Source organism: Leiobunum rupestre, chromosome 4 (assembly GCF_980474605.1).
Source record: "Leiobunum rupestre chromosome 4, qqLeiRupe1.1.hap1, whole genome shotgun sequence".
Classification (NCBI taxonomy): Eukaryota; Metazoa; Arthropoda; class Arachnida; order Opiliones; family Sclerosomatidae; genus Leiobunum; species Leiobunum rupestre.
Window position 1 is genome coordinate 39937531 of NC_143387.1, and position 7001 is coordinate 39944531.

General features: G+C 42.0%; 1 protein-coding gene across 1 annotated transcript in view; it reads right to left on the bottom strand.

Annotated features, from left to right (window-relative positions):
* HERC2 (E3 ubiquitin-protein ligase HERC2) overlaps positions 1–6919 on the bottom strand; it is a 120555-nt gene extending 113636 nt beyond the window's left edge. The window contains exon 1 of the mRNA XM_090171355.1: positions 6746–6919. The gene's annotated coding sequence lies outside the window, so the exon portion shown is untranslated. The remainder of the gene's footprint in view (positions 1–6745) is intronic.
* Between the last annotated feature and the right edge of the window lie 82 nt (positions 6920–7001).

Genomic DNA, 7001 nt, shown 5'->3' on the forward strand with positions numbered 1-7001 from the left:
CCGACTGCTCTGTTCAATTTTTCCGACTGCTCTGTTCAATTTTTCCGACTGCTCTGTTCAATTTTTCCGACTGCTCTGTTCAATTTTTCCGACTGCTCTGTTCAATTTTTCCGACTGCTCTGTTCAATTTTTCCGACTGCTCTGTTCAATTTTTCCGACTGCTCTGTTCAATTTTTCCGACTGCTCTGTTCAATTTTTCCGACTGCTCTGTTCAATTTTTCCGACTGCTCTGTTCAATTTTTCCGACTGCTCTGTTCAATTTTTCCGACTGCTCTGTTCAATTTTTCCGACTGCTCTGTTCAATTTTTCCGACTGCTCTGTTCAATTTTTCCGACTGCTCTGTTCAATTTTTCCGACTGCTCTGTTCAATTTTTCCGACTGCTCTGTTCAATTTTTCCGACTGCTCTGTTCAATTTTTCCGACTGCTCTGTTCAATTTTTCCGACTGCTCTGTTCAATTTTTCCGACTGCTCTGTTCAATTTTTCCGACTGCTCTGTTCAATTTTTCCGACTGCTCTGTTCAATTTTTCCGACTGCTCTGTTCAATTTTTCCGACTGCTCTGTTCAATTTTTCCGACTGCTCTGTTCAATTTTTCCGACTGCTCTGTTCAATTTTTCCGACTGCTCTGTTCAATTTTTCCGACTGCTCTGTTCAATTTTTCCGACTGCTCTGTTCAATTTTTCCGACTGCTCTGTTCAATTTTTCCGACTGCTCTGTTCAATTTTTCCGACTGCTCTGTTCAATTTTTCCGACTGCTCTGTTCAATTTTTCCGACTGCTCTGTTCAATTTTTCCGACTGCTCTGTTCAATTTTTCCGACTGCTCTGTTCAATTTTTCCGACTGCTCTGTTCAATTTTTCCGACTGCTCTGTTCAATTTTTCCGACTGCTCTGTTCAATTTTTCCGACTGCTCTGTTCAATTTTTCCGACTGCTCTGTTCAATTTTTCCGACTGCTCTGTTCAATTTTTCCGACTGCTCTGTTCAATTTTTCCGACTGCTCTGTTCAATTTTTCCGACTGCTCTGTTCAATTTTTCCGACTGCTCTGTTCAATTTTTCCGACTGCTCTGTTCAATTTTTCCGACTGCTCTGTTCAATTTTTCCGGCTGCTCTGTTCAATTTTTCCGGCTGCTCTGTTCAATTTTTCCGGCTGCTCTGTTCAATTTTTCCGGCTGCTCTGTTCAATTTTTCCGGCTGCTCTGTTCAATTTTTCCGGCTGCTCTGTTCAATTTTTCCGGCTGCTCTGTTCAATTTTTCCGGCTGCTCTGTTCAATTTTTCCGGCTGCTCTGTTCAATTTTTCCGGCTGCTCTGTTCAATTTTTCCGGCTGCTCTGTTCAATTTTTCCGGCTGCTCTGTTCAATTTTTCCGGCTGCTCTGTTCAATTTTTCCGGCTGCTCTGTTCAATTTTTCCGGCTGCTCTGTTCAATTTTTCCGGCTGCTCTGTTCAATTTTTCCGGCTGCTCTGTTCAATTTTTCCGGCTGCTCTGTTCAATTTTTCCGGCTGCTCTGTTCAATTTTTCCGGCTGCTCTGTTCAATTTTTCCGGCTGCTCTGTTCAATTTTTCCGGCTGCTCTGTTCAATTTTTCCGGCTGCTCTGTTCAATTTTTCCGGCTGCTCTGTTCAATTTTTCCGGCTGCTCTGTTCAATTTTTCCGGCTGCTCTGTTCAATTTTTCCGGCTGCTCTGTTCAATTTTTCCGGCTGCTCTGTTCAATTTTTCCGGCTGCTCTGTTCAATTTTTCCGGCTGCTCTGTTCAATTTTTCCGGCTGCTCTGTTCAATTTTTCCGGCTGCTCTGTTCAATTTTTCCGGCTGCTCTGTTCAATTTTTCCGGCTGCTCTGTTCAATTTTTCCGGCTGCTCTGTTCAATTTTTCCGGCTGCTCTGTTCAATTTTTCCGGCTGCTCTGTTCAATTTTTCCGGCTGCTCTGTTCAATTTTTCCGGCTGCTCTGTTCAATTTTTCCGGCTGCTCTGTTCAATTTTTCCGGCTGCTCTGTTCAATTTTTCCGGCTGCTCTGTTCAATTTTTCCGGCTGCTCTGTTCAATTTTTCCGGCTGCTCTGTTCAATTTTTCCGGCTGCTCTGTTCAATTTTTCCGGCTGCTCTGTTCAATTTTTCCGGCTGCTCTGTTCAATTTTTCCGGCTGCTCTGTTCAATTTTTCCGGCTGCTCCGTTCAATTTTTCCGGCTGCTCCGTTCAATTTTTCCGGCTGCTCCGTTCAATTTTTCCGGCTGCTCCGTTCAATTTTTCCGGCTGCTCCGTTCAATTTTTCCGGCTGCTCCGTTCAATTTTTCCGGCTGCTCCGTTCAATTTTTCCGGCTGCTCCGTTCAATTTTTCCGGCTGCTCCGTTCAATTTTTCCGGCTGCTCCGTTCAATTTTTCCGGCTGCTCCGTTCAATTTTTCCGGCTGCTCCGTTCAATTTTTCCGGCTGCTCCGTTCAATTTTTCCGGCTGCTCCGTTCAATTTTTCCGGCTGCTCCGTTCAATTTTTCCGGCTGCTCCGTTCAATTTTTCCGGCTGCTCCGTTCAATTTTCCCGGCTGCTCCGTTCAATTTTTCCGGCTGCTCCGTTCAATTTTTCCGGCTGCTCCGTTCAATTTTTCCGGCTGCTCCGTTCAATTTTTCCGGCTGCTCCGTTCAATTTTTCCGGCTGCTCCGTTCAATTTTTCCGGCTGCTCCGTTCAATTTTTCCGGCTGCTCCGTTCAATTTTTCCGGCTGCTCCGTTCAATTTTTCCGGCTGCTCCGTTCAATTTTTCCGGCTGCTCCGTTCAATTTTTCCGGCTGCTCCGTTCAATTTTTCCGGCTGCTCCGTTCAATTTTTCCGGCTGCTCCGTTCAATTTTTCCGGCTGCTCCGTTCAATTTTTCCGGCTGCTCCGTTCAATTTTTCCGGCTGCTCTGTTCAATTTTTCCGGCTGCTCTGTTCAATTTTTCCGGCTGCTCTGTTCAATTTTTCCGGCTGCTCTGTTCAATTTTTCCGGCTGCTCTGTTCAATTTTTCCGGCTGCTCTGTTCAATTTTTCCGGCTGCTCTGTTCAATTTTTCCGGCTGCTCTGTTCAATTTTTCCGGCTGCTCTGTTCAATTTTTCCGGCTGCTCTGTTCAATTTTTCCGGCTGCTCTGTTCAATTTTTCCGGCTGCTCTGTTCAATTTTTCCGGCTGCTCTGTTCAATTTTTCCGGCTGCTCTGTTCAATTTTTCCGGCTGCTCTGTTCAATTTTTCCGGCTGCTCTGTTCAATTTTTCCGGCTGCTCTGTTCAATTTTTCCGGCTGCTCTGTTCAATTTTTCCGGCTGCTCTGTTCAATTTTTCCGGCTGCTCTGTTCAATTTTTCCGGCTGCTCTGTTCAATTTTTCCGGCTGCTCTGTTCAATTTTTCCGGCTGCTCTGTTCAATTTTTCCGGCTGCTCTGTTCAATTTTTCCGGCTGCTCTGTTCAATTTTTCCGCCTGCTCTGTTCAATTTTTCCGCCTGCTCTGTTCAATTTTTCCGGCTGCTCTGTTCAATTTTTCCGCCTGCTCTGTTCAATTTTTCCGGCTGCTCTGTTCAATTTTTCCGGCTGCTCTGTTCAATTTTTCCGGCTGCTCTGTTCAATTTTTCCGCCTGCTCTGTTCAATTTTTCCGGCTGCTCTGTTCAATTTTTCCGGCTGCTCTGTTCAATTTTTCCGGCTGCTCTGTTCAATTTTTCCGGCTGCTCTGTTCAATTTTTCCGGCTGCTCTGTTCAATTTTTCCGGCTGCTCTGTTCAATTTTTCCGGCTGCTCTGTTCAATTTTTCCGGCTGCTCTGTTCAATTTTTCCGGCTGCTCTGTTCAATTTTTCCGGTTGCTCTGTTCAATTTTTCCGGCTGCTCTGTTCAATTTTTCCGGCTGCTCTGTTCAATTTTTCCGGCTGCTCTGTTCAATTTTTCCGGCTGCTCTGTTCAATTTTTCCGGCTGCTCTGTTCAATTTTTCCGGCTGCTCTGTTCAATTTTTCCGGCTGCTCTGTTCAATTTTTCCGGCTGCTCTGTTCAATTTCTCCGGCTGCTCTGTTCAATTTCTCCGGCTGCTCTGTTCAATTTTTCCGGCTGCTCTGTTCAATTTCTCCGGCTGCTCTGTTCAATTTTTCCGGCTGCTCTGTTCAATTTTTCCGGCTGCTCTGTTCAATTTTTCCGGCTGCTCTGTTCAATTTTTCCGGCTGCTCTGTTCAATTTTTCCGGCTGCTCTGTTCAATTTTTCCGGCTGCTCTATTCAATTTTTCCGGCTGCTCTGTTCAATTTTTCCGGCTGCTCTGTTCAATTTTTCCGGCTGCTCTGTTCAATTTTTCCGGCTGCTCTATTCAATTTTTCCGGCTGCTCTATTCAATTTTTCCGGCTGCTCCACACAAATTTTTCCGGCTGCTCCACATAAATTTTCCAGCTGCTCCACATAAATTTTCCAGCTGCTCCACACAAATTTTCCAGCTGCTCCACACAAATTTTCCGGCTGCTCCACACAAATTTTCCGGCTGTTCCACACAAATTTTCCGGCTGTTCCACACAAATTTTCCGGCTGTTCCACACAAATTTTCCGGCTGTTCCACACAAATTTTCCGGCTGTTCCACACAAATTTTCCGGCTGTTCCACACAAATTTTCCGGCTGTTCTACACAAATTTTCCAGCTGCTCCATACAAATTTTCCGCCTGCTCTATTAAATTGTCTGGATGGGCTAATGACCTTGCCGCATTTTTTAGTCAGACTTTATCAGCTAAGTAGAGGGAAACAGTGCTACATTGAAGTTAATTTGGTTCTTTCAGAGCCACTACTATTGTAGGGTCAGATTATGGAAAGATTAACACCCAAATATAAGCGAACACAATTCGATCTAATATCTTTAGCTATCTGTGCTATGTATTAGGGTGGAAAAATTTCAGTTCTTTCGATTGCAATGCTGGCCGGAGCTGCAATTTGGAGAATGGGTTTTTGCTTACAATGGGAGTTCAGTAGTTTTATTCCCAGATTATACACAGCAATTATATTGCATGGCTCTATGATTGTAGTTAAATGAAAAACAATAATCTCAGCCACGCCTGTAACCAGAAAAATTTCGATTGGGTGCAATAGCTTTTTGTGAAGGGGCACATTTTTTTCGTTACCTGATTTCGAAAATTAACATAAGTGGCGCTGTGAAATGTTTTTGGAGCAGACCATTCTACAACTTGTAATTTATTAAGAAATAGTTACCTATAAACAACGATCTTAAAATTAGACAAAGACAAGTGGTCCAAAAGGAAAATTTCTTCGAATAGAAGTTTAAAAGACTAATACCGATGAAGGGGCAGAGAATGTTCTATGAGGGGGAATGCATGAAATGCCCCCTCAAATAAAAATTTCATTTGAGGGGGCATAACCCCCCCCCCCCCCTGATCTCAGCACTTCATATCCCTCCTACCCAAGATATTTTTCCACAGACAAAAAAACCTTTCTAGCTCTGAGAAAACGCTTTCAATGCTATTGGGATTTGTGTTAATTTTGGGTGGCTGAAGCCAAAAAAATAACACGGACTTCCAGAAATGAGTAGTTCCGGAAATTTTTAAAAATAAAAATTCACACTTTTAGTATAGTTTTTAACAGATTGTAGTTTAATTTTACCAAGAATGTATTTATTTATACTCAGGGAGAATGAATATGTCGAGACTATCGATGGACACGTTGAGGCCCTAACCCCGTCACGCTAAGGGGGGGGAAAGGAGGCGGTCTTATTTTTTGCGTCCTCGCAGCAGCGTTAATCGTGGCGAAAAACGTAATTTTTAAGAGCCAATGAGATTGCAGTATTATTTGATTTTATTAAAGCGGAGGAGCATTCCGGGGGCCCCAACGGGTGGAATTGGAGAAACGCTAAAAATAATGTTGATATATTCATTCTCCCTGAGTACAAATAAATACATTCTTGATTTTACTAAGTGTTGGCGTCTGACGGTGCCGCGCACTCACTTCGCTTGAGCGCTGGGGGTGTACTACGCCACCTGAAGGACAGTACCTAGCCATGAACAAAATTAAAAATACACAATTATGGTTGTGTAGGATACTTGACGAAGTACAATAAAAATAAATCTATGAAAAACTGTCCTAAAAAGTGTGCATTTTTTATTTTTAAATATTTCTGGAACTATTCATTTCTGTGAAACCTCAGAGCTAGTAAGACTCTCCCTATTTACTTAGACAACTACAGGAAGCAAAATCCTTGACCAAGAGGAAACGGACACTCTGTCATAATTGGGCATATATCATTATTGGTAACATCAAGAAATGTACTATTTTCATAACCAACTGTTGTTTAGGAGATACGGGACATTTTAACCCAACAATGCTGTTTTGCCTTAATAGTGGTTGAATTTATAAAAAACATGTTTACACCATTCCTATATAAAATCTATTTCTTGGCAATAGCTATTATCATCCTGCAGCTATTGATAAAATTTGGCAAAAATTGGATATGGTTTTTAACCAAAAATGAATCAAACTGAATCTTTCCTAACTCCTTGATCCATTTTTTATGCATACAAGTTAAATCATATCCATTTATTCAACAAATTTCCCCAAGGAGGGATAATGACAGTCATTATGGCATTCATGCTTCTGTGGGGTATCCTAGTGTTCAATTAATCCACTGGGGACTGATAGGGAAAATGGTTCACTAACATGTGTAGGTGTTTACACACAAAATTAATATTCTGCCAATTTTAATTATAATCATGTTAGACACACATTTCCAATGAATTACTAAAATTGTGGAATTACCTGTGATATAAATTCCACTATAATCGGTTTCTTTCAAATAGCTAGTCTCAACTTCCAAATCAAATAATTATAATGAAAAAATATTTTAAATAATTTATATCCATTATTTGAAAAAACTAGTAAAATGTTTATTTTAAATGAGTAGATCGCAGTATTCCCAAATTTCCTTGACTGCGGTACACTCAATAACAGACTGCTGCTCCTCTATGACAGTCAAACTGCTGTTTAGGGAAGCGTAGCCAGTTTTTAGGAGGAT